The sequence below is a fragment of the Heterocephalus glaber genome, unplaced genomic scaffold (genome assembly GCF_053883595.1).
Source record: "Heterocephalus glaber isolate CG9 unplaced genomic scaffold, H.glaber_assembly_v1.0 deba00001594, whole genome shotgun sequence".
Classification (NCBI taxonomy): domain Eukaryota; kingdom Metazoa; phylum Chordata; class Mammalia; order Rodentia; family Bathyergidae; genus Heterocephalus; species Heterocephalus glaber.
Genome location: NW_028258369.1, coordinates 20,086,407 through 20,109,777, shown reverse-complemented (window position 1 = coordinate 20,109,777; position 23,371 = coordinate 20,086,407). Strand labels below are relative to the sequence as shown.

The following is a 23,371-nucleotide window of genomic DNA, read 5'->3' as shown; positions in this document are numbered from 1 at the left end:
ATGGCTTCTGGTATGCTCTCTAGTAGGGGCAAGCTGAAAGGCATAATCAGCCATGGAGGAGGGACCTAGCACTTCCACTGGCATTCAACTTTTGGCAAAGCACTCGGTGTAATTTACTCCAATTTCCATAGTATGGCTGCCATTAGTTTACCTGAAAATATTAGCCACCAATTGTCCTACTTTAGTCCCAAGTAGTACCAAGTACTAAAAAAGAAGGATCTTTACCATTACGGTTACATGTGAGGCAAAATATCAAACATTTCAAATGTTTTTAATGTTAGCTCCACTCTATGAATACAATGACACCAAACATTTAGGAAATTTCCATAGTACCTCAAGAATTACTTTTCAGAGTAAAAAAAGTCTACATTTTCATCTTTTGCTATAAATAGAAGTTAATAAAATGAATATTCATCTTCTAGTTCAATCGATTTTTATGTAATCTATAATCTATAGAAAATGAACAACATTTAAAAGACAAACACTTAAGTTTGACCTTCTCTAATTAGACACCAACTTTTGCCAGAAAAAAAGAGCAAGCCTAGAATTAAAGAATTTCAGTGTTGAAATTCTCCTGGTAATCTATAAATTGATGACTTTGCTGCAAAACTATTAATTAATTTAGTATTTGCAGTGGCTTTAAAACTTTACTTCTTTACATTGCAACTTACTTTCGTAAATGTGGAGGCTTAGTAATTAGGGCAGCATATGTTACAATAACATAAAAACAGTTGTTTTTGATGGGCTGGTCCTTGTCTACTACAATCAAGCCCCCACTTGAGAAGACTGAAAACAATTTCACATAAAGAAACTGGTCTCATTCTTCAATTAACAATTTAAATCAGTGCTTAGTTGGCCCAGATTAAATACAAAGTACATTACTGGCATCAAAATCATTTCTAATCTGCCTTACTTAACTACAGTTACTCTGTTTAATTTTGGGTTTGTTTTGTTAGATAAAGAGAAAGACTTAAAGGAGGAAAAGCAAAGATTTAAAAACATAAAACAGAGAGAACAGCATGAAAGCAGCTATAAAATGCTGGTAAAATGTGGAAGAATAGAAACCATGTGGAAATAAGTATTGTGGAGTAAAGATTTTTTTTAAACCTTCAGAAATGTTCTTTGAAAATACAGCAACATGGAGAAAAAAATGATGAAAAATTAGCCAGTGCCAGTAGGAAAGTACCCTCTCTTTTCACCCTGACTAATTTTCTTTTACTTAAAAGAAATTGAACAAGATTAAGAGTTTAAAAATAGAGAAGAGGGCAAAACAGTAATCTGTAGTTTTTTCTTCTTTCAGCAGTTCTTCTTGAACTATAATTAATCATCTACTCCAAACAGCAGACCACCAGGGAACTGCCTTGAACAAGGAAAATTCAGAGCAATGGAAGAGAAATCAGTCCTTACAGGTTTCACCGGAGGGATTGGGAGCAGGATCCAAAAGAGGATAATGGTCTCAGAGCAGCCTCTGGTGGCTGAATGTCAAAAGCTCAAGAAGTCAGAGGCCGCCTTTCTGACCTCCAGGCTCCGTAGTTTTAAGATTGTGTGCACATGGAAATTACTATTTAAATGACTTTGACTTGTTTGGAATTGAAATGAATTCATCAGTCTCAAGGATGAACTGTAGATGTGATGCTGACAAATTGGGCCATTCCATCAATAGGTCGAGTTTCCCTTGCATGTGCTCATCAGTTAAACCCAGTTAAATATAAATGATCTCCATATCTCTAAGTATCTCAAGTAGAACGATGGACCAGTGGTAACTGACACTTGAAATCCTCATTTTAATTTTCAAGCTATCTAAATATTTTCAGGCTCAGAAGGCTATGTTCAGAAATCTGTCCATTAGAAGCATTTGGGCACAGTTTTTGGTCACAGCTTTCTCAGCTGGAAAACATCTGTTTAGGATAAGACCTATAAATTCCAACTGGTGGGTTTTCTATTGAGCCATCTCATCTGAGATGTTTTCACAGATCCTTTTGCAAATACCTTACTCGCCTATGTCAAATGCCATGTTCGAAAGAGTGCTGCCATCTCCCACTCCCTGTTTCTGAGCTCATCATATTTACATATCATAGAATGTTTTGTTCACAAACAGCTATTCTCACCAGTTGTGATGCACATAGGTGTAATCCCAGCACTCTGGGAAAATGGGGCAGGAGGATTGTAATTTTGAGCTCACTTTGGGCAATTTAGCGACTTAGTGAGGCCCTAACTCAAAATAAAAAATAAAAAAGGGTGGGGGAACTAGCTCAGTATGAAGGCCCTGGGTTCAACCTCCAGTACCAAACACACACACACACACACACACACACACACACACACACACACTCCATGTTCTCAGAAGAGAGTAAAGGTAAGTGTGTGACATATTTTTAAATTGATTTCAATAGGAGCCCATTTTATTTATCTTTAGTAATAAACCCACAGTCCCAGAGCTGCCAGAGGTGACAGAATTCTGATAGGACCACACCAACCTGATCACAGACTGATGATCTTTTCTGTGCATAGAATGTTGGATTTATAGAGCTCACTTATTGCTCATTCACAAAGAAGTATCCTAGTTCAGTGAAATATCAACATCAGGATGATATTGGAACTTATAACTTGAAAAACAGAGCGCAGCTACTTAAAAGTCAGGGAAACCAGTAGTAATGTTGCAACGTTAATACCTTTAGTATGAATAAATGTGCAATGGTTATGGAAGCTGTTTCTATTGGGGAGGACAGCTGCAGCAAGGGCACATGTGAACTCTCCATACTGCCTTTGTCAACTTTTTGTAAAACACAAAATGTTTCAAAATCAATGATTGCTTTTTTTTTTTTTTTGTCTTTTTTTTTTTTTTTTTTTGTACCAGGGATAGAACTCAGGTCCTTGCGCTTGCGCAGCAGGCGGTGAAACCATTCAGCTAAATCCCTGGCCCAATGATTGCTTTTTTCAAAAGAAATAAAGTACAAAGAATACTATGAGTGAGTAAACTGAGAGGAAGTAGAAAAGGGTAGATAAGGTTCTCTTATAGAATATAAAGGATTAATAACAACAGGCAAACATTTATTATGTTTAAATGCTGGATGCTTAACTATGCACCTTAGCATTAACTCATCAAAATGGTGCCCTTTAAGTGCTTTGAAAAAGGAATATTATTAACTACACGGACCAACAAAAACTTTGTGCTAAGGTGTAGGAGTGGTGGGAGGGGAAGGGGAAAGGAAAGAAGGGAAAGGAAAAACTATGAGAAAAGAAAAAAAATGGAAATGAAGTCTATGTAAATAGGGAAGGGTGGAGGGGGTGAAGGGCACACGGGTAATGGGGAAAAAATAAGAACCAAGATACATCATGTACAGGTACAAGCACCCAATGATAAATGTAAATGTACTGTATACCTAAAATGGACCAATAAAAGAATTTAAAGGAAAAAAACAACTTTGTGCTTAAATTTCAGCAGGAGACCTTCCTTTCTCCTTCCTTAGTCATCTCCCTATTTTCTTCTTCCGCACTGTTTTAATCACTTTCTTTGTTGCTGGGACAAAATACTCAACACATATAACTAAAAGAAGGAGAGGTTTATTTGTGCTTGCATTTAAGTCCATAGTTAGCTGGCTCCGACTCGAAATGGCATGGCAGAGGGGCGTGGTGGAGGAGCAGCTGCTTACTTCATGGCAGCCAGGTAGCAGAGTGAAGGGGTGAGTTGGGAAGGGAGATATTTCCATCCAGGTCATGTCCACAGTGCCCTGCCTCTTCCTACCAAACCCCACCTCTTAACAGCCAGTCAGCTATATGTTCCCATCATCCAATCACCTTCCAAATACATGAGGATTTGGGGCCCATTTGAGATTTAAACTGTAACATCTAACTATCCTAGAATCAGTCCAAACCCTATCTTTATAGCTTCCCACAGTGAGATTTCTTTTTCATCATTCATGTTTGACTATCAGAATAAATTATGCATCAATTATTCCAATACTTAAATGTAGAGATAATAAATACCAATACTCAAATATTTCAACTTAGAGTTCATTATTATTCTCTGCATGAGCAAACAAGGACTGGTGGCTGTGCTGGTGGCAGCACAAGAACCCCAGTTAGAGGAGATCTAGTCCGGTCATGAAATCCCATTGAGAATTCTCTAGACTCCATCAGTTCCTCCTCAGCTCTCCTCAAGTAGTCAAATCACTATCTCTACTATTCTAAGCTGAGGAACAGGATCCAAAGTTCCCATGACGACAGTCATGCAGTGCAATTTCCAAGCATGACATAGAAACATTATTCTCTTTCAAACTCTGAAAGTGTAAGAAGAATACAGGTTACAAGTATAAAATGTACATCCAAAGCCCATTTCATTTTAAACCTCTCCTGCCTTCTTAATTTCACTGAGACTCACTGTAGTGTTCATTTAATTATCAATCCTGTTCTGTTTTGCATTTGCTTCCTGCTATGACTATTATGCAGCCCCGACAACTCACTGGAACCTCTTCCCAAACTTTGTGGGGACGGCAGCTTGGCATGCTCTCATATGCTCATGCCACAGAAGTGGTACTCTGAAAGCTGTTGAAGTGAGGCAGTGCTAGGTACTTGGAAGGCACCATCTGGAAGGTCATTCTCTATGCCATCAACAAGGTTTGTGTACCAAGGGCAACCCAGTTAATTTCTCCAGGTCTCAATATCCTCAGCAGGGCAATGAGTGCTTGGATTTCACTCCAATGAAGCAATGAGGTTTGTTGAGCACCATATTGGATGTCTCTTAAGCACCATATCAATGATTCTCATTGCCACCTCTTCCTTCAGCTACTATAATGGTGAAAGTTTCTACATGGGCTTCAACTGGTTTCCCTTGGGTGAAACCTAACAGTATCTTGCCTCTGGCTGTACCAAGGACCTAATTTCTACTTGAGGGCTTTTCTGATGGGGCACCAGTGTCTCATACTTCATCTCTCCTGGATTTACAACCTGGAAGTGCAGTGAGTTGACTCTCATGGGGCCATCCATGACGGATGGGGCACAGGAGCCTACTGTCTCTCAGAACCGGGGAGTTTGGAGACCAGTTTCCTAAGCTCTTTGGAACATTCCCTGAAATGAACTTTCATTATCCATGGGAGGAGCCAAGCTGATAATGCCCTTGGCCTGGTTTTCTAGCTGTCTCTAGTTCACTAAGACCCACCCACCCACAATCTTGCTCCTTGAGACCACTTCCCATATCAACTTTCCCCAAGGAGGTTTTGCTTTAAGATCAGCTGGTGGTGAGTATACAGGCTAAGATGAGCACCTACTGTACATTAGGCATTATTATCTTTTTCTGCTTCAAATTTTGATGGTTCTACAATTGCTTGTTGGCAGAATTCATTTCTGTCCAGTGGTCCCTGTGATAAGAACAGGCTGGGAAGGGGCTGAGTGGCCAGGAGCATTGAAAATTACTTCCAGCTTTTTCCTGACTTCAATAGGCCACTGGATATAAGGTTCTGGTTAGTCCTAGGGTATACAGTATTTGGCTATATTACATGACAACCCAGTATAAATGGAAAGGAAATATAACAGAGGAATTAGCAGAAATAGACTGATGAGAATGACCCACAATTGACTCTTCTCTTTCCACTCCCTGGGAAACTTTATAGGAGTGATGTTTTCATCTCTGTTTCTGCCTAAAACAGAAGTTTTAAAGTTTAAGAGAAAAATTTCAGAGAAATACATTTTCATATGTTGCCAAAAACGAGAGCAGTATGTCATTCCTCCTTTTAGAACAGAGCCAGGGGACAGAAACATTTATTGGGGAGTAGGGTTATTTATTCTTTATCAATTAAGTTTGGGAAATAAGCACACTCTTTTTTTTCAACAAGTGGTAAGTTTTCTGTGCCTTTAAAATTTTTACTTATTTATTTATTTAATGGTACTTGGAATTGAACCTAGGGCCTCATGAATGCTAGGCAAGTGTACTTTCACTACGCAATATTCCCCGCATTTTTATTTTTGAGGCACCATCTTGCTAAGTTGGACAGGCTGGGCTGAAACATGTGATCCTCTTGCCTCAGCTTCGCTAATAACTAGGATTATGGCCACGTACCACTACCCTGAGCCTTTAAGATATTAATACACTTTATAATTCTTTGAGTAGGAGAGTCAAAGAGCAGCATTTGCTTAATTTATTTATCTACAGGCCATTTCATAGAACAAGAATACGTTGAACAAGAATGTCTCTAACTTCATTATACAAGTGAAAAGAAGCCTGTGTTCATTTTTTGCATAATTTGAATAATGTCTTAATTGTAGGATGTAATAGGTCAATACTGCAGGCTTCTTTTCTCACCGCACTCTAGATTGAGTCTATGGGGTAAGATACACAAATGACCTCACAATTGCATAGCAAATTAGGGTTTCTAAGGCATTTTCCCAGTGCACGCACACCCTTCAATTTAAACAAACCCAGAGGTAGGTGCTGTATACCAGAAATCTGCACTATTGAGGAAAGTGCAGCTCAGACTTTGCCTATATTTAAATGACAGGGGAGACTGAGTCAGGAAAATAGATCTAGGTGTTCTATGTCCCAGTGTTTTTGCAACTAGGCACCTAGATTTTTACATTTGTATTAGTTTGTTTAGTGTACTATTCTATAAAAGAGATATCATTTTTAATCTTTGGTGGTGTTTTGGTCTTTTCCCAATGCTACTACCATAAAATGAAATATGTGAGATTGAGAAGCATGAAAATCATTGCTGCAAAGCTTAAAAGTATTGTGTGTCTTTTAATTCTAACTTTAAATGGAGGATTAGACTCTAGAAAGACTGATATAAAAACTGCTAAAAATTTAAAAAACATGAAAACATAACACAATAATTTGAAAGTGAAAGAGTAAATAGCATGTCCTATTCACAGTAACACAAATAGATAGGTTGTAATTTGAGGGTTAGTAATGGACTTAAGGATACAACTGGTTCCACATGTAACGAGCCTCTACAGAACAATTCCATCTCTGTGTAGGAAACCCTGGTGTTATGGCCTGTGACTAGATGTCCCCCAAAGCCTCATCCAGTCATGGCGGGGGGGGGGGGGGTTAGGAGGTGGCTGGATCCAGAGTGTGTGGTGCTGGGATCAGGGTGTGTGATTCCTAAATCAGTCCGGATTGGTTTGGCATAGTTCTGGCTAGGATTAAGGGTGTGAGCGCCACAACCACCCTAGGGCAGGTAGCCTGCATAAAATATAAGGGACAGAAAGAGTTCTAATGTGTAATGTGCTCTCATCTGCCTGCTTGCTGTGGACTGTTTCTCCTCTGCGATGCCCCTCTGCTGTGCCACCCTGCCTTGGAGCCAGCTGACTATGGACGGGAACCTCTACAAACTGTGAGCCAAATAAACTTTTCCTCCTTTAATCCTGAGTGTTGGGTATTTTGTCTCAGCAACAAGAAAAGTAACTAAGACACTATGGAAAATACAACCATCACCATTCACATGTGGTCCTGGGTGAAATTATTGAGTACTGTTCTGGTACTGTATAGACAGGTAATGGAAGGGAAGAACTACCACTAAGCAGCCAGGCACTTTTTTTTTCCCCACTTCAGGCATTTCCCCGGTTGCCACCATTTAATTTTCCTTTCATTTTATACACATCACTGTGACATTTATCTTTATGAAAAATTATTCGACAAATTTCTCAATAATCTCCAGCCATAGGTTCTATGTCAGTTCTGATTCTTTAAACTTTCACCTATGGCAGAAAAAAATGAGATTCTGCTGCCATAAGTGTAGTTTTTACAGATTACATGTATGTACACTTGAATAGTGACAGTAAGAAGTATTTCTATGAGGCTTTCCTTCATCTGGACATTTCAGTACTTATTTTCATAGAAATGTGACTGTCATAATGCCTTGGTGATTATGTAACTTTGGATAAATCTTTTAATCCCTTTGCTTCAGTTTCTTTCCCAAATTCCAGGGCTGTTCTGAGAGTTAATGATAGTCAACTGTAAAACACTGTGATCACCGGTTAAACATTGTGAAGTTTACTATTCTTGTATATAAGACATTGTGCTAGGCACCAGAATTTCAAAGTTCAATAAGATGTTCTTTTCCCTTGAAGGGTTCAGAATTTTATGGTGTAAAAATCATACAGAAACAGAATCCCAAGTAAGCAAGTACTATCTATCCTCATATTGTATTCAATAATCAATTGTAATAGACTTAGACTACAGGCCTGCAGAAGCCCAATGGTTAATTTGAAAGCAGGATAAAGCTTAGCATCTCTGCCTTCATTTTATGTATTTCCTTTATTACCTTTGGGTCAAATTCCTGCTGAGCTCTGCACATAGGCATGCTAATCTCTTAAAGGAATGTCTGTATTACAGGCTTATTAGCCCTAAGTTTACCTAGCCTATCTCATCCCCCTTCAATACTGAGGACACTAAGATAAGAGTAACTAAAGTAATTTTCAGGATTTGCAGGGAAATTTAATTGCTAGCTTTTGCAAGGTCCAGTTATAGAACCCCCGGTGGTGATGTCTAGAAGTCTCCAGCCATCTCAGATTCCAGGCAAAGCAGACCCTTGCAGATTAGCCCATGATAAGGTCACCTCCCCAAGGGAGAGCAACGATTCCATGACTGCTGCCCCTAAAGCAAGTGTTATCATCTTGTGATGGGAACCAAATTGCTCCCTAAGCAATGATAGCTCTCCCAGAACCTTGAAGAACTAGTCCTAAGATACCAATCAACCAGACCATGATTTGACTAGGGTTACCTATGCTATGCAAACCCATAGCTATGCAAACTCCCGCTCCTTGTCTTCTTTCCCCCTTTGAAACAAAGAGTAATCAAAATATATGATGAATGTTTAAATTTAAAAATATGTCAGTAAAAGACACAGTGTTATTAGTCCCCCTCAAAATGCTTCCCCTGGCTTTGAACACACTGATTCCAGTTTTTGCCAGTTTCTGAAGTAGTTCTGATAATCTGCTTTCATGAGTATTTTTAAGAAGTATGATCAATAATCAGGTGAATGCAGCTGCTGGTTACCATCAAATGGAAAGGCAGGGTCATAAAAACACTGCATTGTTCTAATCCTCCTTATTCACTGGATCTGGTACTTGGTGACTCCTGACTTTTCCTAAAGTTAAAATGACCATGAAAGGCAAATGTTTTGAATCAATTCAGGACATTGAGGCCCCCACGATGGTCCAACAAAAGACACACATAAAAGAGGACTTCCAGAGCTGCTTCACAAAGTAGCAAAGCAATATGTATATTTTAAATGAGGGGACTATTTTGAGTGGAATTAATGACAATGTGTCTTTTACTGTAATAAACTTTTAAAATTTAAACATTGTTGATCAATCTCATAAACCTCAAAGCTTCTATCAACCCTTCAAAGGAAGATTTTGAACCTCTCTGTACTTCTCAGTATGGTTTGTTACGGATTCAGTAGCCTTTGATTCAAATACTTGCTTTGGAATTTCAATACTAGAATACAATATTATGGTTCATATCTAATATTTTTTAAGGTATGAGATTGTGTCTGTGGGAAACACTGTTTGTTGACCACTCAAGAACCATTGGCCCTTTGTCCCCTTCCCCACAGACTTTGTCAGGTCTAGAGCAGCAATATACTCAAGGAACGTGTGTTTTCATCCAACCTCAAGGATGGATTGGGATTGTGAAAGTCATATGTGGTCATCTTATTGACTTTTGATAGAGACTGGTTTAAGTAATTGTGTGGGAATCAATTTTGAGCCATGAGATAATAAGGAGATTCTGCCTGTAGGTTTCTAGGAAAGGATTTATTAGCTGATTAAAAGAAAAAAGTAGCAGGGTGGGGGATGTGAAGAACAACTCCACTTCTTGCCTTGGGGTATGGACAGTGAGAAGATGCTGCCTGGAGCTGGGACAGCCATTTTACAGCCACTTGCTGATGTAAGCTGACTTGCTGAGTATGGCAGATCCAGAGACAGCGACATACCAGGGTTGTTATAACATGATTGTACCAATCCTAGAACTCACTGTGTTCGAATTTGTGTGCATGAGAGATTTTGAAAAAGAAAAAAAAATCTGTGCTTTTCAAACCACTCAAATTGGCCAGCTAAAACATGTAACCCAAAAAGCTCAATGATGGTCCTTGGAAATGTTAGCTAATTCATCCACAAGTTTGTGAGAAAGCAAATGTATTCTAGAACAAAAAGAGAATAAGATGAGTGATGCAGGGAGAGCAAAGTCCCCTAAGATATCTGATCTTCCATTTCTTCCTCTGCAAAATAGACTCCAAAGTGTGTCTACCTCACTGAGATGATAAGTGCATAGTAAAGATACACTAATCCTTAACTAGTTCATTACCCATTCGAAGGCTGCTACAGCAGACAGTGTAATGTGTCTATTAAATTCTGTTGTTTTGTTTTTCTTCCTGGGAACACAGAAAGACCATTCTTTTTCAGCTTCCTGTGTACGTAGGCTACAATCATGTGACTGAGTTCTGGGTTGTGGGAAAAGTGGTGAAGTCTGCATGTGGTCTGGTTCTTATTACAATCCCACGTGACCAGGCTGCCTTCTCTTTTGGTGTCGTATTACTGCTACCTTTGAATACTCAGGCTGAGCCAGGACATGCATGAGAACAAGTCTTTATGTTGGCCACTAGATGGACATTGAATAGTTTCCTTTGATTAAAAGATTTAAGAAGATTTGCTTAAATTTACAACAATCTGTTTCCTTTATTTCCTGTTTTCCATTTAAAGGGGAAATGTAAATTAATAATTAAGAAAGATAGCTTAAAATCTATATTGAAATAAATATGAGAAAATTACTTTAAGATACCAGGTCAGTTTTGCAAAATTCCTGAGCACCTACTTTCCAGGATGGCAAAGCAGTTACTCCTTGTCAAACACATGTGGCTCTGACTAAGCACATGTAAGTGCTTACTAAAGACAATGCCTGTAAAGAAAATAATGTCCCCAGGCACCTATGTGACTTTTTTCTTTTCTTTTCTTTTTTTGCCTTTCTTGAGTACAGCCTAGATATCTTATCTTGTCCTGCAGCTTTTAACACAATCTCTGTATTTCCATTCTGTCTGGTAGGGCTTTGAAGGGAGATGTGAGGTTATGGGAAAATGCTGAAGGAAACATCCACCTCTTGTGGATGGACCACATTACAAGATGTGAGCAAGTAAAATGTGTATGCCTACTAATGTCAATATGCTTCTCCTTTTTGTGGGGTATATAATGTTTATAGCAACCTCTTTTTTTTGTAAGCAGGCACAATAACAGAGTTATAATTTTTAACCATCTAAGTTAAAACAAACTATGAAAATGATTTCTATATCAGCAACCTAAAAGATAAAGAAGTCTCTAGCATTTTTAAAAAGAATTCTAGCTGTGCAATTACAATTTTTAATGTGAACATGCAATGTGAAATACTACTTACTTGACGTGGGAAAAATCTTCAAATTTGAGCTTGATGAAAAACAATGTGCATGCTCATTTGAATTTTGGTTTTATATTTCACTTGAAATGATGTTTAACTATAAATTTATTGATTATGATATTATAAAGTCAACTTTGAACATATTAACTTAATGTGTAAACCTTACTGGAAAATTTAAGAGTACGCTTTAGTAATGGCATGTGCTTAATAACTTTTAAATATATGCACTAAAATAAAGTGAGAGCTTATAGAGAATACAGTAACTGCATTCATTTTTAGATAAGACTGTTAAAACATAAGACTTCAAAGAAAATTCATGGGAAACTATACACCCTGTCACTTGGAAGTAGAAGGCCTTTGTCATCTTTGTTAATAGGGGCACCTTAGAGGAAATTTGTCAAAAGCACTGCACAAGTTTGCTGGTCAAGTGACTGATCTAGCTTGATTTTACCTCAAAAGTTTCATATCCAAGTGGGTATTTTTTTAAAACCTTTTTTCTCAGCTTTTTAATGTGAAAACTTTTAAATCTGTATAAAATTTGCATGAATAGGAAAACAAATGTCCACATATACTTCATCTAGATTCATCAGTCACTAACACTTTACACAGTGGTTCTCTCTCCCGATATGCAATCTTTATATATGTATGTATATACACACATACACTCTATTCATTAAAAATGTATATATACACTTAGGTTTTATTGAAGCATTTAAGAGTTGGTTGTAGGCATCACTACATTTTACCTCAGCAGCAGTTCTCCCATGCAAACACAGCATGATTATCACAGCCTTATGATTTTGCTAGCCAATATACACCCATATTTTTATTTCTTCCATCATCTCAGTCATATCCTCTAGAGCTCTTTGTTGTTTGCAGTAGTGGGGATTGAACTGGGGGCCTTCACACTGAGCTACATCCCTAGCCCCTTATTTTTATTTTTAAATTTTAAGACAAGGTCTTTCTAATTTGCCCAAGCTAGGCTCAAACTTGGCCATTTGCCTGTCTCAGCCTCCCAAAGTTCTGGGATTTCAGGCATACACACTGCACCAGGCCTACAATTGGTGTTGTTTTTAAAAATCCAGGATCCAAGCAAGAACCATGAATTGCATCTGGTTGCCACTTCTTAGTCCCTTTCATCTAAAATTTCCAAACTATATCTTTGAAGAGTCCAGGCTAGTTGTTTAGCAGAATTGCCTAATGTGAGTTTGCATTTGTCTATATTCCTCATGGCTAGATTCAGACCGAACTGTTACTTTGGTGGGGAGGTGGCAAGATGCCATTTGGACAATGCTGTGGGTGCCCCTTCCTTTCAATGCGCCTATTTCAGATTTGAGGAAGTGCTGGGCCTTCGGGATGCCTCAAGCCTGGGTGTGCTGGGGGCGGGGAGGGGGGGCAGGTGTTCTTCTCTGTACTGGAGCCTTAGCTCCCCAAATCTGGGCAGTGCGGAAGGCCCAGGGAGCAGGAAGCTTCGGTCTGTGCACAGTTCACTGCCGGGGGTGGCTGCAGCCTTCGGGGACTCTTGCTGGGCACGAGGGTCATAGTAAGAACTTCTCCTTCATCCCAGGTGGCCAGCCAGCTCCTCAGCCAAAGGTCACTGTTGCTGCGCCCAGTTTCTGTGGGTGCCCCGGGGAGGTGGAGGGGCGTCAAGGGGCGGGAAAGGTCATCCTGCAAACTCTCCAGCCATTCCCGCTGCTCCTTCTCGCCGGGGCAGGTGAGGCCGAATCTCCGATGCGGGGCAACGATGGTGAGGCTGGCTTTCCAGCGACTTCCTCGGATGCTCTTGGGCAGCTCTTCAAGGACTTCGCATCCCTAGCTCCTTGCTCCCAGGAAAAACCTGGCCCTGCTCGAAGGCATCCAGGGGGTTCTTATAATAGAGCAGACTCTGGTCGTGGGGATCAAGGCAAACCACCTTTTCTTGAAAGCTTCTCTCTGCTTTGGACCAGTCTTCTCCATGAAGCCTTGTTTGAGGTAGCTCCTGGTGATGAGGGCCACGAGCTCAGCCTCCGGGAGGTCAGGAAAGGCCATTTTTAGGTATTGCAGACGGGCTGCTCAGAGGGCGTTGAACCAGTCCAGGATCTCGTCCCGCTCTCCTGGTACAGGAACAGGCTCCGAGGGTAGCTCTCTCTCCCGTAGGTGATCTGCAGCCCATGGTGTGCCCTATCTTCTCTGTCTGGAAAGCAGCATTCAAGTCCTTGATACTGATGACAGCTTTGGGCCTTTACCCTGCTCTTTGGTGTAGTACCTAAGGAGGCCTTCTCTCGCCAGCAGGACGAGCCTCCTCCTCAGGTACTGTGCATTGTCCCCGCCGAGGTTCCACCTTCTCGGTTACCTGACTGGGAGAGCGGTTTCCCGTCAGCCATAAAATCCTGTCTCTCCTACTTAGCTTGAATCCATTGCTCCTTTAAGACCCGGCAGTCACTGGCCTGGGGGATGTAGTAGAAGGCTGGGACTCTGGCTTTGAACTTGGCCTTCATATGGAGGTTTCCATTGTGAGTCATAAACTCCACATTGCTGTCATCCCAATATCCCAAGTGGATATTTTTGTAATACATCCAGGGACAGAAAACTCATTCCTTTTCTTGCAATTTTTTCTCACCTACCGTGTTCTAGTATCTCAGCATCTATGCAGGATGCTCTGAATCTGGCCACAGACAAGGGAACAGAGAATGTGTGGAAGAGCTGGCAGAGGACACTAGGACCCAGGCTTGGAGGTAGCACGAACCAATCCCATCCACACTTTACTGGCCTGAGAGAGACACATGGACCCACTCAGATAACAGGGATCTGTGACATAGAGCATTCCAGGGCCCCCAGGAGGGAGATAAGCTCACACATTTTGTAGCATTGGCAGTGTCTGTTATATAACACTCTCTCTCCATTGAACTAAAGTGTTTCTTGAACCAGTTTCTGCTTATAGGGGCCAACTTAACTTTGGGTCATATTGACTAAATTTAATTCTACTCTCACCCAAACGTCCCATAGGTATTCAAAGGCAGTCATGCTCTTCAGTCCACTTACTTCTGAATTATTCACCCATTTAGTCAACTTGTTCTCATATCATCTGTTTTCACATCCCATCATGATCATTTGTTTTTCATAGCTCCAATTGCTCTACAGATTGAATGAGAATTGAAATAGTTCAATTGATCCCAATTTGAGGTATTGTAAATTTATTACTACAAATTGCCATCACTTTAGATTCTGTTGATTCATATCAAACTTATTCCTTCTAACTCTTCCCCACACATGCTAAGTTACATTTCTTCCTTTTTGCATTTATTGTATTGATAGATGGCTTGATGCTTTCTTCATTTCATTTTGTTGAATTTGCATATCATGACTAGCCAAATTAGAACATCTTTGCTCCTGTCTGTGAAATTGCTGGCTTTTTAAATACATATGCTCAAACCTAAAAAAAAAGGCACACTTAAGAGCCAGACATAAGGACCACTAGATGCTCAGAACAACATACTTGTATTTAGCTGTGATGTTTTCCTGTCACTTCAATCCAATATCCAGTCCGTCAGAGAATTCGCTCGACTTCACCTTGAAATCACCCAGAACCTGACAACTTCTTATGTCCTACTGCTCTGTCCAAGCCACCATCATCTTTGGTTTGCATCACTGCTGTAGCCTCCTATGGTGTGCTTTCTTATACCCTGCCTTCCTCTGTCCTCCTTCCCCAGTCTGTCTAAAAGCTGTGATTCCTTTTGAACTCCTCCGCTCAAAACTCTTCAGTGACTCCCATCTCACATGGAGTTAAAGCAAAAGTCCCTGCACTGCCCACAGGCTGTAGGAGGCCATCCCTACCTTGGCCCTGCCTGGTCTTCTCCTCTCACTCTGCTTTAGCCACTCAGTGCCACCTTGGTCCTTCACAGACACCACATACTCTAGTCTCAGGGGCTTTGCATTTGCTATTCTTTCTACCTGGCATTCTTGCCCCCAGGATCACAGCACGATTTGCATCCTAGGTGTCTCATAGGATGTTCAAGACTTGTCTTTTTAAAATCCCTCTAGGGCATTTAATATGAAAGGACAACGTCCCTGCTGCTCTGCTTTCTGGGAGGCTTTTTCTCCTGTACCTCGCTTTAGCCGTATTCCTAGTTCCTCTCCTTATATGACATGTTAGACACTTACTGGGTTCTTGTTCACCTCTCACCATTAGTATTTAAGCTGAATGAGGACAAGGACTTGCAGCATCAGCATCCAGAATACCAGGTGCATTGTTGCCATTCAATAAAGACTGGCTGCAGAAGGCATGAATGCTTTTCTCTTCCCAGCTTCCTGCTTCATTCCTGGCATCATAGACTTCCCCATAGCCTTTATTCTTTGCAGGGGAAGGTTGTCCATATCCCTGAATGTGTACGCCAAAGTATTAGCTGCTATCTTAGCTTTCTACATTACCCTTCAAATGTGTCAACTATTAAATAAAATGTGAGCTTAACTAAAGCACTCACTAGTTTAGCTTCTCATTTAACTTAAGCAAACCAATTCAGCAATTAGATATAGTTAATATAGATACAGTTAATCTATTATAGTTAGATATATATGGCTATATAGCAAGCAAAATGAATATAGTCTTCCTATATTTAATAAACTTTCTCATGTACTTTCTCTACCTTGAGAATATTATCGAAATACTAGAGAAAACACTTCATCCTGAGAATTCTCTCTCCCGGTAGCATTGGCTACTTTGTTTTCCCTTGGAGATTCAGTTATTAATTTCAGAGCAATTTATGAAGCTCCTGCTATGCCAGAGTGGGCAAAGCACTCCAGCTATGAAAATGCATAAAACCCTCAAAAACCCACAGTACAGAGAGGGACAGAGGCACAGGTGAATGATGGCAATAAGAGTGTGTGAAATGGAAGACTCCACCTGAATTCATTCAAGAAACATTTATTAAATGTCTGCTATGAACCAGGTACAGCTCTAGACGCTCAGAACACGTGAGGAAAATAGACAGAATCTCTGCCTTCAGTGTGCTTGAATATCAGGAGCAAATAAATAGACAAGACCCAACAAAAACAAGAGAACATAAGCCCCCTAGGCAAATAGGAGATGGTGGAAAACTGGTGGCAACATGCATTTTGTAATTTATGAGAAGTCAGAGAAAACTTCTCAGGTGATACATAAGCCTGTCAATTCACATACTATACTTTCACTTTATGGGAGTGAAACCAGGATGCAGTAGAAAACCTCCGTGTTACAGTCTAATTGACTTGGGGCAAAATCTCGTTCTGTGTCATTTAACATTTAACAGTTCTGTGTCATTTAACTGAATTTCTCCCTCAACAGAAAGGGAATAATAACATTTTCATCACAAATTGCTGGGGAGAAGCTTGGGGTGTAGCTCAGCAATAGAGCACTTGCCTAGCATAGTTAAGGCCTGGGGTTCCATTCCTACTCAACAACCCCACTCCCACACACACAAGATTAAAATATTTGCCATCCTCCCATTTTTTTACACATGCATGATATGAATAGGTACTCAATTGGTTGAAATCAGGGGCCTGTTTTAAGCCAAAGGCCACAGGGCAGGGTGCGTTGCATGCCTTTCATCGGGGTGCTCTCAGTCCTACTCAGCTGTGCAATCTGTAGAAAATGGATGTGTCCAACTCACTTTTAGTTTTCCCACATCACATAACAAAATCTTGCACATAGTAAACACAATTATCTTTTAAAAAGCAAGTGAAATGATAAAGCAGAGACACAGAAATATGGTGAATTGAATACCTGTTTACCTCTGTCCTCAAACCTTCATCAAAAACGATAGGAATGGGATGGGGGGCATATTCTACAAGAATGAGGGCAAGGGGGCAGAATGCATGACAAAAGTAGACATGAAAAGGCTCACAAAATTTTGGAAACAGGAAAGTGAATAGATGACCTTGTTGGCAAGCTAGAATTAGATTTCTTGAGGTAACATGAGTTAAGAAGCCAGATAAAGTCTTGAGAATTGGAGGCACATTCATCTTGGCATACTACTGTGAGTGGAGGCTGGAAAAAGAGGTCAGTTGAAAGTCTACGTGAGAGGGAGCCAGATCCCCAGACTTGTTCAGTCAGGGAACTGTTCTCTACTGCGGTAGAATCTTCCCCATTTGCTTCCTGGTGGAATTGAACTAGAGGAACTTTGAAGCCAAAGCCAGCAGGTACAGCTGAGAACAGCAGTGTAGAACTGCAAAGAGCAGAATTAGATCCACAGTGAAAAAAAAAAAAATATATATATATACATATGATTTCAGCAGCTTTGTCTCACTCAGCTCTCAAAATACTAATTGTAAACTATGCCCTCAATCCAGTGCAAAAGAAAATACCTACTTAAACAAAGACATCTGAAATCCCCACAACAAATAAAGTCAGATTCTCCCTATTGTCCCATGGTGTAGCCACAATTCATCAGGCCTTGCCCATGCATAAAGAGTTCCTGGCCATGTTGGAGTGCCTCACTCTTATATGAGCTGTTTTTACCTCACTGGCATTCCAGCCAAAATTGCTTAAGCTCAATCTAATAGTGAGACTTTCAGACAAACTCAAACTGTCCTGTACTTAAAAAAAATATTCAGGATCAAAAAACACACAAAAAGCTAAGAAACTGTTGGAAGTGTTTTTTTTTTAAATAGGTACTGAAGGACAAGATAACTAAATGCAAAGGGCAATTCCAAGTTTGTTTTGGAACACAAAACACAATTATAAAGAACATAATTGGGACAGCTGATGAAATTTGAACGATCTCTAGGTTATGTAATAGTATTTTCTCAGGTTGTTAGGTTTCTTGATCTTGATAATAGGACTGCGGTTGAATAAGCAAATGTTCTTGTTCTTAGAAAATACATACTAAAGTATTTTATTTATTTATTTTGGTTTTTTGACACAGGGTCACCTTATGTAGCCCAGGCTGACCTTGAACTCAACATGATCCTCCTGCCTCAGCCTCCTGTGTGCTGGGATTATAGGCATGCACCACCATGCCCAGCTGACCTAAAGTATTTATTCTGAAAGAAAAGAAAAAGATCAGAAAAAAAGATCTATCTATTCTTGACATGGAATGACAAAACACAGGAGGTACCTTATAAACAATTAATCAAATCTGGGTAAAGGCTGTATAGTGTTCTTTGTACTACTCTTGCAAATATTCTAAGTTTGAAATTAAATCAAAATTAAAGGTTACAAAAATATAAGCATGCTTTCAGAAAGGCATTATGAAAAGTACAGACCAAAGACATAGCAAAAAGAAATAGAGGGAAACTCTGAATGCAGAGCGAAAGCTTATAAGTACTATAACTAATATTTTCATAGCAAGATATAAGAACTAATATTTTCATAGCAAGATATAAGACAAAATGTTCTGTGAAACAGGATCAGGGTGGCACATGAAGGGTACATTTTGAAAATCAGAAAGCCCTCGTGGAAATTAAAGATGTGAGACCACATTTTTTTTAAAGGAAATAAAAGTTGAAAGTTAAAATTGAAGTAAATTCTATGGAATTTTACACACAGATAAAATTTCCCTCAAGTTGGAAGGCAGAAGAATGTATATGTAAATTTCTCAAAAAAAAGTTGCCTTCCGTGTAACATTTTTCGGTATGTGTTCCAGAAACAAAATGGAAGAGAAAAATAAGAAAGAGAAAAGATGGAACCCAGCAAACATGGAAATTAAGCCAAGAAAAGGCCAAGAAAACACTGGAAGAATATTTCTTCTGCTTTCCTCTCCATCGTATGTGTTGAGTAAGAGTCATTCACCTTTATGCCCCTACATACAAGCCACGCCCATCAACTTCCTTCTCAGCATTTCTCAATTGGGAGTGACCAAAAAGTCCTTTCCTCTCAGTTTATGATGCAGTGAGGACATGAGCTCAAGAGCTGCAAGTGAGCCAGAGGTTCTGCCCCCCTGGCCCAAAAGGCTGATGTTGGTAGAGAGAGGCTAAAGAGAAAGTGAGAAGCAGGGAGATCATTTTATTTTTATTCTGTACCTCATTCTGTGTGTCTTTCAGCTGCTATCTTGCAGTAGATCACACAGGTTGCCATATAAAATGAAAGGCACCCCCTCCTCAGATCTGGGTATGGCCACTTGACTCGTATTGGCCAATGAGACATTAGCAAACCTGAAACAAGGAGAGGCTTAAACAGTTTTTGGTTTGGGGGCTTGCCCTCTCTGGCTGCTGGGAACCTTGCTGTTGACACACAAAGTGGTCAGAGCTGGCCACCTGGAGGATGAGTGACCAGGTGGTGCAGAGATCATGCAGACCATGTGAAGGCATCTCAGCTGGTGCTTCCTAGGCCATCCAGCCCCCAAGTGGCCTGCCAGCTGATTACAGACATACAAGTGACCCTGGGTGGGACAAGCAAAAGAATCACTCAGTTGAATCCAATTAATTGCTGACCCACAGAACCATGACCTAACAATTGTCATTTTCGGCCACTGAATTCTGGGATGGCTACTTACATGCAGCACTGGAGATAACTGATACCATTCCTCTCAAATACATACACAACACAAATCAATTTTCCATGTGTTACTGAAATAAAACAGGTGTTTTGTTCTCTCCCTCCCTCCCTTTCTTCCATCTTTCCTTCCTTCTCTTGCCATTTACAATGAAAAGAAGTCCTAACCAAAGTCATAGGCTTCTTTTGCTTGTATCATTGACTTGGCAATCTGTTCATCAGTTTAGTTTACTCTGTGACTTGAAACATGCTCTTGATCCCAAGCTCCCCCTCCCAGCTTCTACATTGCCATTACCCATCTAAGATTTGTCCTCACAAATTGCCGAAGGTCCTCCTCCGCTCTCTCCTCACCCACACCTACCAGGTTGGACCCCCTCCCCTCCCGGTGTCCTTTACCAAGGCCCTGTACCTGCCTCTTCCTTTTATCTCTTCTCTAGGCCAGCAGCTTGATGAAGTGATTCTCCAGGGTCCTAATTGCTGGCCCTACTGCCATCACTCTTCACTTGTCTGTGCAGACTTCCTCCTGCAAATGAGAGAACTGTCTCCCTGCCAAATGCCAACACTCAGCTTCCTGCCTGGATCTGGACTCTCTCTGGGCTGCTCTGTTCCCATGCTCTTACTCTTCTGCTTTCCCCTCTGCTGAGATACAGCTAGGTTTCTCTGGGAAGGTAGGCAAATGTCTCCGAGCTCTCATATCTGGGTGAGAAAGTGTATACAGAAGAAACAGATGGTAATTTTTAAAGTGACAAATCATGGGCAAATGTCTGCTTCTGGTGGAAGAACACTGACAGATATGTCACATGGACTTGTGAGGTGTGTTTGTTGCTTTGGGTGCTATAGACAATGAAACTTGTTCTCTACAGTATCAACCAGATATGTTAATGGTCTGTTCATATTCCCTTAGGACTGTCTATTTCCATCCCCCATAGCATGATATCCAACTGCCAATCTCTATATCTTTTGACCAGAGAGCTTTCTCTGGAGCTGGAGCCAACTTTGCTTGCATATGGAAAGCAAGAAATGCTGGAGAATTAGTCTTCCACTCTTACCCCTGCACAGTCATCCAATGAGGAATCAGGGTTGGTGTATAAATAACCCAGCTCTTTTGCCCCTCAGATTGGATGTCTCTGAGGAGTATATTTTCCACTGGCTCTCTAGGGTCTGCAAGTAGACTTCATCTCCAGTTGCACATAGTGGTAACTTAGTTGATAACATATTCTTTATTGTTTTCCTCCACTCCACCCCCATATAAATTATGAGACCTTGAAATTTTGCCTCAAAGTATGTATCTAGGAAAACCCAGTGGCCATAGCTTACCCATACAATGCATTATAGGACAGTGACTGGATCTAAGAAAGTGGCAACAACAGTTTAGAAGGAAAAGCAGCATAATAAAGATGATAAGGACTAGACACATGGATGGTGGATAGGTTAATATCTGCTGCTCAGCCCAATTTTCCCTCTGTCTGAAAGTGTTTCCTAATAATAGCGTAACTGAACCAAAGATAAATATGAGGGAAAGTTTGGGTCACAACCTGATACATTTATAATGTGGGCGTCTATTACTTTGCCCAATATTCATAGAGCAATAAATTGTGGGCTTTAATTTATTATAGATATGGGGCGATTTAAGCCTTATTTTCCAGACTTTTAAGGGGAAATGATGCCCTGATATGGTTGTTTATCTAAAAGGAAAGCATAACTTTAAAAAGATAACTAGAGGTATTCCAATAAGTGTATTCAAATATTTATGAAATATTGACTTTTGGGTTGTAGGCCAAAGCGCAGAGTTTAAATAGATTATTTGTATTGCCAAATGCCTTCAGACTTCATTGACTTTTTTGGAATTAGTACAAAAGTAGAAACTAAATCCAAATCTTGTACAGAGACTCTGTGTGGTCCAGGAAATTATGAGTCTTTACTTGTGCTATGAGACTTTACACATGTTTACTCTCCATCTTTCGGAAGAGTGAACAATCCAGGCATCTGGACTGATTGGGAAAGACCTGTATAGGGATCTATGATCGATTCTTCTAACAAAATGTGGAAAAGTTCTCAATAGTTTGGAATGATGAACTCATGAAGAAAAAACCAGCAAATTTGGTATTGCGAAGGCAATGCTGACCATTTGAATAAGGCTCCCTTTGCTTCCAGCTAGTAGTACAGTCATTGCTGTGTCAAGGATTTTGAGATACCTCAAGCATGAAAGGAAGGATAGGGAATCAAGTCTTCTGTACTTAAAAGGAAACATCTTAGAACTGCTCAAAATTAGCTTTGGCTTGCTTAATGAAATTTCCCCATTGTTGAGCAGCAGCTCACCAAATCCACAGCATTCAAATGGCAGCCTTTTGACTGTAAAAAGCCTTGAAAATGATAGAATATACAGAAATAAAGATTTTTATTCTCCCCCTAGGTTCACAAAAAGAACCAAACTGCCCAGCCTTTTAAGTAGGCTAAATATTAGAAGTATCCCGGGCCAGGAGGATGTGCTTTGTTTGCACAATACACAATACCTATGATAGAGGGCTCAACATTTCTCACAGAAACTCACTTGATGGTATCGCTGAAGTTTCTCCAGTGGTCTTTTCCTGAGAAGGCTTTTTCTCTTGAGACTTCTTCCCAGCTCTGGTTAAATTAATGTGCCTTTACTGGACAGAGATGAGAATGACAATTGCTTCTGTAAGCCCCTTCCATTCCCCTCTGCACTCATGCACAATCTTTGTGTTTTCAAAACTCTGCAAAATATCACTGTGATATCCACCATCACTTCCTTTATATCAACACATGCATAAAATTTGACACTCAGAGCTCTGCTTTCATCACCCACTCTCTATTTGTTCATCTCCCTTTGGTCTGAACAAGAGCACCACCAAACTTAACAGTCTCTGAAGCAAAAATCAATGTAGCAAACAGAGGGTCTCCTGATTCAAATTATACCAATGTCAGGTGCTGATGTGTGTAAATAATTAATTGTGTTTTCACTGGTAAGTCCAGTTTGATCTTCCATTGCCTGGTGACCCCTGAGGTCTGTGGCTCCCAGAGACACAGGAACATTTAGGAGTTGTTTTTTTTAAATGACCAACTCATCACTAATTTATAGATTACTGTGGAGTCAGGTGCACAGACTCAGAGTCTCATCTGTCACTCTTGGCAGCTCCAGTGTTAAGAGATGGCTACTTCCCAGAGATCACCAAAGGGGACACAGATGAAGGAAGCGGACAAAGTTGCTCAGGTGCCATAGAAGGGTTGTCTTTCAGGAGTACAAACATATCAAGGTAAAGAATGTCCTTCCCACCCAGTCAGACAAACTAGAAGGTGCTCCAATTATTTCTGAAAGGCAAAACTCCTTTGTATGCTGTATAGCAAAATACAATTTAACTGCTATCTCTGATCATTAAAATTCTTGGTTTTGTCTTCTCTCCTGTGCCTTCTAGAGTGAAATTTTTACCAGACTGACTGTACTAAGTTCACACTTGTAGCAAAGTACTATTGGTTAAAAAAGGGAGTGGTTTGCTTTCTTAAAAAATTTCAGAAAAATTTTA

At 40.2% G+C, this 23,371-nt stretch overlaps 1 protein-coding gene and 1 pseudogene across 1 annotated transcript in view; both read right to left on the bottom strand.

The window, feature by feature from the left end:
• Window positions 1–23,371, bottom strand: part of Mid1 (midline 1) — a 372,860-nt gene that overhangs the window by 182,619 nt on the left and 166,870 nt on the right. The gene's annotated exons all lie outside the window — the stretch shown is intronic.
• LOC147823306 (arf-GAP with dual PH domain-containing protein 2 pseudogene) overlaps window positions 3,446–23,371 on the bottom strand; it is a 36,818-nt pseudogene continuing 16,892 nt past the window's right edge.